At 39.4% G+C, this 10,419-nt stretch overlaps 1 protein-coding gene across 2 annotated transcripts in view; it reads left to right on the top strand.

Annotated features, from left to right (window-relative positions):
• Positions 1–3,690: 3,690 nt before the first annotated feature.
• The window catches only part of syt19 (synaptotagmin XIX), a 78,086-nt gene continuing 71,357 nt past the window's right edge, over positions 3,691–10,419 (top strand). For both annotated transcript variants that reach the window (XM_043705928.2, XM_043705926.2), the window contains exon 1: positions 3,691–3,780. The gene's annotated coding sequence lies outside the window, so the exon portion shown is untranslated. The remainder of the gene's footprint in view (positions 3,781–10,419) is intronic.

Raw genomic sequence — 10,419 nt, 5'->3', positions numbered from 1 at the left:
TCACCACCAGTTGCCTGGCGGAAGAATGCCTCATCTTCTGCCTCGGAACACTTCAACCCCAGGGCATCAACAGTTTCCTAATTTCCCCTTCCCCCACCTCACCCTAGTTCCAAAGTTCCAGCTCAGCACTGTCCCCATGACTTGTCTGGACTTGTCCTACCTGCCTATCTCCTTTTCCATCTATCCACTCCATCCTTTCCTCCCTGACCTATCACCTTCATCCCCTCCCCCACTCACCCATTGTACTCTATGCTACTTTCTCCCCACCCCCGCCCTCCTCGAGCTTATCTCTCCACGCTTCAGGCTCACTGCCTTTATTCCTGATGAAGGGCTTTTGTCCGAAACATCGATTTCGAAGCTCCTTGGATGCTGCCTGAACTGCTGTGCTCTTCCAGCAGCACTAATCCAGATACATTTTAATGACAATCCAGCCAGTTCATAGTCATTGTTGTTCATGTTAGGTTTTTAAGTCCAGTTTTAGTTAATTAATTTAATTTAAATTCGAAATGTCATGGTGCATTTTCAATGCATATGTCTAGATTATTTGTCTCGGCTTCGTATCACTGGTCAAATAGCATAACAACTATGCTAATATAATTATATTTGACCAAATATTGCATTAAAGAGTTGTAAATATGTACATTTGAGGTTAATGGGGATCAGATGGAAAACTTTTCCCTGGTTAAAGTCATACTTAATCTGGAGGAAGGTACATATTTGAGGCTAACTATCACAGGTCCAGGACCATGGTGCAGACGTTTCTCAGTATAGATTAAATCTCCAACTACCTTCAACCGTTTTACAAGTGACCTTCCCTTTCTTTGTAAAGTCAGAAGTGGGTATGTTTGATTGTTGCATAGGGTGTTGTGTAGTGTTGTTGACTCTTAACACAAACATACCAAACACTATGATTTAAACTAAGAGGATTTATTGAAGAATGATAAGATTCCAGGAGAACTCTTCATACTTGTGTTATCTGCTGATCCAGTGCCAACCAGCATATCACATTTTAACTTCATCACTTACTGTAATACATACCAAATTCACCAATATGTTAATTTTTATGTTAAACTACATATACTACAAAAGAAAATCATAACATTCTCTGTAAATAAATAATTACATATTTTATAAACTATTTGCAAAATGGAATAGGATAATTGCGAAGTATTTTTATGTGTTCAGTGACTGCCACATTAGTTGTTCAAATATCTCTGAAGCATGGAGATGGTCTGCTGACATAAGATATGAACATACGAATTGGGATGATAATCAGGCCTTTCAGCCCTTCAGTTTGCTCTGCCATTCAATAAGACTATGGTGATCTGTTCATGTTTTGAATTCCTACCTACCCTGACAACCTCTGATTCCCCTGCTTGACAAGAATATATCTATCCTTGATTTTAAATACCCAATGACTCAGTCTCTGCCATTTTCTGAGGGAGAAGAGTTTCACAGTTACATAACCACATGAGAGAAAATAACTCCCATCATCTCTGTCTTAAAAGGTGACCCCTCATTTTAAAGCAGTGCAACCCAAGTTCTGGACTCACCCATAAGAGTAAACATCCTTTCTACATCCATTCTGGATCTTATAACCTTCAAATGAATTACCCCTCACTTCTCTAAACTCCAATAGAAACAAGTCCAGCTGTTCAATCTTTCCTTGTAAGGCAACCTGCTCATTTAAATCAGATCTTGTATTAGAAAAACTTTATTGTAATCAGGTTTGGCCTCACCAAGACCTACTTTAAATGCAGTAAGACACTTACTGTTCACCTGAGTGATTCTGCAGCATGTTGGATTTCCAGCTTCAGACTTCCTGTTTGTTCTATGTACTTGAGTATTTTATAGACTGTCTCCAGAGTTCATTGCCCTACTGTGGCCTTTCCTTTGGTTGACTAACTAATCTTAACTTTTGCTGTGGCCCTTCTGATGCAACCTTACCTTAGTCGATTGGTCTCGGTACCCTGCTGCTCTGCAGATCTTTTCTGTACACTTACTATGGACTGTCTATGGCAAGAGCTTGTATCCCTGGGCCTGCTGTAGGCTTTCACCTCAAAAATTCTACCTGACAGATGTTTTGCCATTTTCCTGTCAGGAATTCTTCCAAAGGGTTCCTTGCCTCATGTTTCTTTTTTCTGTGTTCCTGATTGCTCCCATGGGTACTCTGGCTCTATAAACTGCGATAAGATCACATAGGCATTCAGGTGAGTGAACATTAACGGTTTTATTCCAACTAAACATAAGGACTGATAACAGAAGACATCTCTGGAACCCTTTGGACTCAGGCCCAGTTTCATTTTATGCAGTCATCATCAATGACAGAGTTCCTTATGCAAGTGCTCAGGAGCTATTATTAGAATAAAGGCATACATAACCCTTTACACTACAGACCGCAGCACCAAAATTCAAAATTGATTGTCATTTGAACAGTTCAAGTTCCATCACCATGTGATGGCAGATTCTTATTTTCCAAATTTCTTCAGCTGAACTCAGTTCAATTCCAGTAGGTTGATGATTTTCCAAGTATGAAGCTGAAGTGCTTTATTTGTTGGTTAAGTAATTAGTTGCATTTATCATGTTTTTGAACACTGACACAGATCTGGTTTTCAGATTTTCAAGGTCTGTACTAAGCCTTTTTTAAAGTAACTATTATTTGTCCCCTTCTGATAGTGCTGACTTCTTTGTGAGAAGAGTAGTTTGTGAGCGACCCACAGTCCAACAAGCCTCAGCCAAAGCAGGCTCCAAATGACCCAAGGCATGATGGCTTTATTCAGTCAAATTTAAGCATTTCAGATGTCACATCATGGTTCAATAACCTGCACAAATCTCAAAAAAGACTATGGTTTTTCTTTCCAAAGATTTCATACCCTTCAATCATCTTTCATAAGAAATTTTCAAGTTTGATTGATTTGCCCTCAGGCATGGCCTAGTGACTGCTGAAGTTACTGGATGTTTAGAACTACTTCAGAATCCCAGTAACTTTAGGCAGTAGTTTTACCTTGAACCATGTTAGGCAAGTACATTAAGTAATGAGATAAGCATATTTGCACTTGAAAAATGCAGGTGCATAAATAAGATTGCCCTTGAATTTCTGGTAAACCAAAAGCAATATTGTTCTCTAGCTCTCAAACTGCTATTTCAGAATTACCTTACGGAAAACCATGAAAGATTGTACATACAAGTAAAATAAAAGTGTGATCTAGTTTAGTTTTAACAAACTTAAATCAAAAGTGATATTGGAAAACATCCAAAGTGGGTAAGACTAACTGAACCATTGCATGTGACCAAATGGGAAGGAACATATTGTAGTAACATGTTGGCATTACTCCATATAAGCGACAAAATCTAGTATAATTTTCAGACAAATCATTTTGGTGCTAATAGCTAAATCAAATCCCAGAACATTTTTCATAAATAAAATAGATCTGAATCCTTTGCATTAATTCTGGTTAGCCACATATAATCAATCAACTCAACTATTGTTATTGTCAGCAAAATCCATCACCTACCTAATTTGCATCTTGCTTCCGGATTCAGTTCACTAAAAAGTGGTGTCAAATAACTTTCAAAACACCTTTTATTCTTGCTTAACTGGAATCTAAGCACAAGACGAGTTAAAGGAAAGCAGTTTAAATATTAACTAAGGCGTTCACTGGCTGATTGAATATTGCCTCATTTGTTCCACTCGTGTCCATCTGCGTTTGGTTCTCAGTAACAGAGGATGGCTGACAAGATCAGTGACAATTTTCTCTTCTAATACAGGTTAATTCACAGGTACAGTGAATGGATTTTCTCTATTCCTAAACATAGCACAATTCTGAGTTTTATTGCACCTGTCAGAATCTAAACTAAGATTAATCAAACTTGTTACTACAGACTTGACCATATGATGTTAATTCGCTGATCTGTTTACTTTTCACAGCAATGTAAAGTCCTATTATTTGTAAACCTCTGATCTGACAATTACAAGCCTATTTTGTTGAAATGTTAAAATTATTACTTTTATGCTGATTCATTATTGGCTTGGATTTTCCTCTGGCCAGTCATTATTTCAATAGAGCTGAGAGTTGCATATGGGTCTCTGTGGAATCCCCATTGCAGCAGACTCTGAAGGAATTGCCTAGGAAACTGAATATTCTGCTGGAATATTCTTCCTCAACTAGAACCCTTTGAAGTCTCCATAAAAATCAGAGACTTCAAATGGTTCTGATGAAATTACGTGAAGTAATTACTGAGACAAAGTTAGACTATTAATACATAGTCTAATTTCTGAGAAACTATTCAACAGACCCCCTACCTACCCCACAGTCCCCAATGACACCTCCCACAGACACCTTACAGCTCCCAGCCCTTGACCTGACATTCCCTGGGCCACAACCTCACTTACTCTCCCCCACTGTATGAACCACCCTGACCCCCTCACTCTCTCACTTCACTCCACTGCCGCACCAGATCACAGCCAACTCCCATCTCACTGGACTTGATAGTACACACCGACTGCTGGACTCAACCTGACCCTTCTGTTGCCAGACACAATCCTGAGGCTCCATGCCCAGAGCTGGGCATAATCCTCCCCCATCCAGATCCAACACCTAAACCATCCCCTATCCCTGCTCAACCCAATTTCTCCCACTCATCTGATCTACCCTATCTTGCCACCTTGCACCCACAGAACCCGATCCCTTCCCACTTGGTATCATAATCACATGATATCCTACCTCCTACTTATGTGGCATGCTATCTCTGGAACCCCAAACCTCCCAGCTGTCAGCCTTCCTGGCTGGCATCTTACTCACCTGGCAACTTACGTATCTAGCTTCCTACTCCCAAACCATTTGGAATTCATCTGCTGCCACTCTACACCCTTCCCATCTGGCAGTCTTCCAAGCTGCCATCCTACCTACTTGGCATGCTGTCATCTGTCACCCTATCTCTCCTACCTTCTGGCATTCTAGCTGCCTAACACCCTCACCCCACACTTGCATTATAGACTTACAGTTTGACAGCAGCTGTTAAGTGGCTTAAATTTCAGAATGCACCAGATGACTGCCATGAAAAGAGGGCATGGTTTCCCTTCTTTGACAGATCTCTGCTATGCGAGAACTGACAGAATGGAAGTTCAGTTCTGCATTTCTCAGGGGATCCTGAGCAGAACCTTGCCTCAGAAATGTGGAACTCCCTCTTTGTGAAAAAGGAGCAGATTGGTAATCTACATAAAATTGTCAATCCTCAGAAAATATGGCCTAATAGATTCTCTAGGTTAATAATCTCGAACAAGTTTCTGAAAATTGGCCTGCGTAATAGCTAGAACTATCTGCTGTTCCAGATTTTCAAAATTGTTACCATAGCTATTTGCAATACCTGACACTTTGAAACAATTATGATCTCAAATATTAAATAAGTGATTGTTTATTGGATAATTTATTTCTCAGATAATTTATTCAGCTGATTCCTACAGATCAAGAAATCTGAAGTTTATTCCTGATCAGTGTGATGTTAGAGTGTAATTTAGGAAGGAGAAAATCAGCAGAGGTTTCCAATCTTGGCTGTAATCTAGCTCTTACCACTGGAGCTTTAAGTGCAAATTCCACTACACCTGGATCAGGCTTGTCCAATGAATAATACTTTACTCTAGATGTGCAAATACTGATCATTTAGGGTAAGCACCAGAGGGTGACATCTATGTAACTGCACCCCAGTAAATAATCATTGTGATCAAGAAAAGAAAGGAGAGAATATTGTTGAATAGAGGAAAAAACATAGCAAAAACTTATATATTACTGTTTTAATCTTTGATATTGACTGTAAGCAGTTGCTGAAACTATGTTATTGCCACATTATTCTTAAATTTGGAAGAATAATTCTTAAACCTATCTGGTTCACTGATGTCGTTCAGAGAAGGAAATCCTTCACTGTCACCTGAGATACCCAAAATGTGACTCCAGAGCCACAACAATGTGGTTAACCCCCATCAGCCCTCTGAAATGGTCTAGCAAGTCGATCAGTTGTAACAATTGTTACCAAGACTCAACAAAGAAATAGAGAGGCTCTACAAATCTCCCCTTCCTCAATGATGGAAGAGCCCAGCACATCAGTGCAAAAGATAAGGCTGAAGCATTCACAGAAGTCTTCAGCCAGAAGTGCTGAGTGGATAATGCATCTCAGACTTCAACAGTGATTCTCAGTATTACAGATGCCAGTCTTCAGCCAATTCGATTCAATCCACTTGATATCAAGAAATGATTGGAGGCACAGGATACTAAAAGGCCTGACAACATTCTGGAAGTGGTATTGAAGCCTTGTGCTCCAGAATTTGCCACATTCCTAGCCAAGTGGTTCTACTACAGTTAGAACATGCATACCAATCTGACAATGTGCAAAGTTGCCCAGGTATGCCTTTACACAAAAGGTAGGAGAAGTCCAACCCAGCCAATTACCACACCATTAGGTTACTCTTGGTCATAAGTAAAGTGATGGAAGGTATCATCAACAATGCTATCAAGCAGCATCTGCTCAGCAATAACCTGTTCAGTAACACCCAGTTTAGATCCTGCCAGGACCATTCAGCTCATGGTCTCATTACAGCCTTAGGTTCAAATATGGATAAAAGAGCTTAATTCCTGAGGTGAGAGTGAAAGCCTTTGCAATCAAGGCTGCATTTGACTGAGTGTGGCATCAAGGAACCCTAGCAAAATTGGAGTTAATGGTTATCAGGTGGCAAATTCTCCAGTGGTTGGTGTTATGTCTAAGACATGGGAAGATGGTTGTGATTGTTGGAAGTCAATCATCTCAGCCCCAGGACATCTCTACGGGAGTTCCTCAGAGCGGTGTCCTAGGTCCAACCATCTTCAGCTGCTTCATCAATGATCTTTCCTCTGTCATAAGGTCAGAAATGGGGATTTTGCTAATGACTGCATAACGTTCAGCACCATTCGCAATTCTTCAAATATGAAGTAGTCTTAGTTCAAATGCAACAAGATCGGGACAGTGTCCAAGCTTAGGCTAGCAAGTGGCAAGTGACATTTGCACCACACAAATGCCAGGCTATGATCATCTGGTCAGGCAGCATCAGGTGCTGCCTGACCTGCTGCGCTTTTCCAGCAACACATTTTTAAGCTCTGATCTCCAGCATCTGCAGTCCTCACTTTCTCCAGGCTATGATCATCTCCAATAAGAGACAATCTAACTACTGCCCTTTGACATTCAATGTTGTTACCATCATTAAATCCCCCACTATCAACATGCTGGGGATTACCATTGACTCTGTAGGACTTGCCATATAAATACAATCCCTTCAAGAGCAGGGCAGAGAGTACTCACCTTCTAATTTCCCAAAGGCTGTTCATCATCTACAAGGCACAAGTCAGGCATGTAATGGAATACTCCCCACTTGCCTGAATGAGTGTAACCTTGATAACACGTAAACAGCTTGACACATCCAGCACAAAGTAGCTCCCTTGGTTGGTCCCACATCCACAAACCTCCACTCTCTCCACCACCAATTGCAGTTACTGCAATGTGTAGTATGTACAATATGCAATGCACAAATTCAGCAATGATCCTTTGAGAGAACCTTCCAAATTCACAACCATTTCCATCTAGAAGGACAAGGGCAGCATATACATAGGAACACCAATACCTGCAAGTTCCTCTCTAAGCCACTCACCAGCCTGACTTGAAAACATATCACTGTTCCTTCATTGTCACTAGTTCAAAATCCTTGAATTCCCTTCCTGAGGGCATTGTGGTCAATCTAAGAACATGGACTGCAGTGTATAAAGAAGGCAGCTCACCACCACCTTCTCAAGGGAAGTAGGGAGAGGCAATAAATGCTGGCCAACCATCTACACCTACATTCCACAGGAGAATAAATAAAAGGAAGTTTGATGGTCTTGCTAATATTTGAGTTACCTCAAGCCACAGTTCAAAAAAGTAAAGTATTATTAATGTGACAAATTCTGTTTTATATTTTAACTTCATGTTCAGAGTCGAGGACTGCACCTCTTGTATATTTTAAGGAAATCAAATATTTAGCAAAGATCCTTGTCTTGGTACCAAAATATAAATGATCAGGTGAGCTGTGCATTGTGTAAGCTGCTAAGTCAGATGTCTGATTGGTTGTATTAAATTGTACTAAATAGGATTTGGTAAGTTAAAAGAAAGCAAATCCTTTGAAAAAAAACAAAGTATGATGAAGTTTGTAACTTCTAATAAATAGTCAAAATTATCCTTTCAACCATGTGATATTTTCCTATTTTGATCATAAAAAGGATGAAAATTTTAAAGGCAAGATGTTGTTTGACCAGGCACCAATGTACAGGAGAACAGGACTTGCTTTGAGTTAAGACACGGGCAGCACAGAATTGGATGACGTCAAGTTTACAAAGGGTAGAATATTGGAAACCAGCCAGGAGTGTGTTGGAATATTCAAATCTAGATGAAATAAAGGCAAAAATGAGCAGGGAAACAGAGACAGGCTGAAGTCAAGCAATGGAAATGCAAATAGAAGGTCTTAGTGATGGAGCAAATATGAGTTTGAAAAGTCTTCTTGGGATCAAAATAAACACCCAGGTTGTGAGGAAGCTGTTTAATGTCAGGCTGTGTTATCAGAAAGAGGGATGGAGTTGGGAGATAGGAAATGGAATTTGGAGCAAGGACTGGAAATAGTTATTTTAATTTGCTCAATACTTCCAAATATTCGAAATAAATATTTGCTCATCCAGTCGTGGATGTTAGTTAAGCAGTCTGATAAATTAACAGCCGTGGAGCTGTCAGGCAAGGTGAAAGTGAGCTAGAGCTTGGTATTGTCACCACACAAGGGAAAATCGTCTCTGTATTTTTCAGTGATGTCACCAAGAGGGAGTATGGAGGTGAGAAGTAAGAGATGGGGAAGGGGGCTCAGAGATCATGTTATATGGATAGGATATATGGATAGAAACACATGCATTACATGTGTGTCTCTAGCGATAGTTAGACGGATAAGAGTGGAACCACATAGGAGCTGGATGACAATGGAGAGGTGTTGGAGGAGGATGGTGTGCTTCAACCCAGTTCATGACAGATTTCGTGTCCGGGTTGCAAAGAGTGAGACAAGAATGATTACCTGTGATACAGTCACATAGGGTGTCATCTTACATGAGAGCCACTTTGATTCCATTTAAATTAGTTTATTATGCCAGTTTATTTTAACCCAGAAAAGTAAGGTCGGTGTTAAATTCTAGAGATTAGGTTGTGTTCTGCGCTCGTGGCTCGTGAAATCTTTCATGAGCTGAATATAATGAAATCCTTTTCAACGCTGCAGTAAAAACTAAGAACAGATTGACCTTGTTACAAAGTGCTTCAAGTGCCTTGATTGATCTTAGCCTCACCTGCAGCATATTCTTTCTGCCCACATAGCCTGACGAAGAGAAATTTTCATGCAAGCACTAGAGGAGGAAGTAAAATGTCGACGCCTAAAGAGGATACAAAATATGACATTTTGCTATCTGCAGAAGGCATTTATGCCACTATCCTGTTTTAAATCTTTTCTTCAATTCCATATCAATCAATTCATTAAGATTGGCATATGTTTTTCCCCAGTTTCATTTACAAATATGCCATAATCTACAAACCTTTCCTGTCTGTAATACAAGTTTTCATTCATGGTACCTGATGAATACAATTCCCAAATTTTGCCAAGATCAATTAAACTTTCTTTTGTAGGTACTGAAAAAAAATTTGCAAACCTGCACCCATAGAGTGAAAGTGTGTGATGAGTGGTGGACAATGCAATTTTAGCTCAACTTCAGTTATGAATCAGCTATAGATACAGATAAAGCTTTTCTAGAGAGTTTGGTGAGTAGCACATTTGATCGAAAAGTGCGCAAACACTGGTATGGTTTTGTTATCAATGTGAAACCAAATGCAATCTCTGTTTAGTTCCAGCATTGCTTTAAAATTTTTCATACATTCAATGGCGTATCAGATAAAAGCTGTTAGCAAGGTCATATAGAGTAGAGTAGCTTTTTATTAATGTTTTAATAGGTTTTTATTAAACTGTCAAAGTTTTGATACAATACAGGTATAGAATCAGTTGAATGTGTTACGCTATATTATTCTTTTGGTACAGAATGCAATTGGCTTCCAATTATATATCTTTGTGCACATACCTGTTAGTTTTAGCATGGTGTGCACCACACATCAGCTCTACATTTCTGGTTTGAAATGCACTAGTTTCAGTGAAAAATGATCATCATACTTATTATTGTGTTTATAAAATAATAAAAAATATTATTATGACTTTTGTGATTATTACTAGGTGTAACACAAGCTTTCTGTACAGTGGCAATACAGTGAAAAAAAGGACAATTTGTCAGAATTTGTGTGAATATGTGAAAGGCAATAATCTCCACAAAGAATTGACCAGTTCACCTG

Source organism: Chiloscyllium plagiosum, unplaced genomic scaffold (genome assembly GCF_037043375.1).
Source record: "Chiloscyllium plagiosum isolate Xiang-an unplaced genomic scaffold, Cpla_swu_hap1 HiC_scaffold_18, whole genome shotgun sequence".
In the NCBI taxonomy this organism is placed as follows: Eukaryota; Metazoa; Chordata; class Chondrichthyes; order Orectolobiformes; family Hemiscylliidae; genus Chiloscyllium; species Chiloscyllium plagiosum.
Note: the sequence above shows the minus strand (reverse complement) of the source record. Positions and strands in the feature narration are given on the sequence as shown.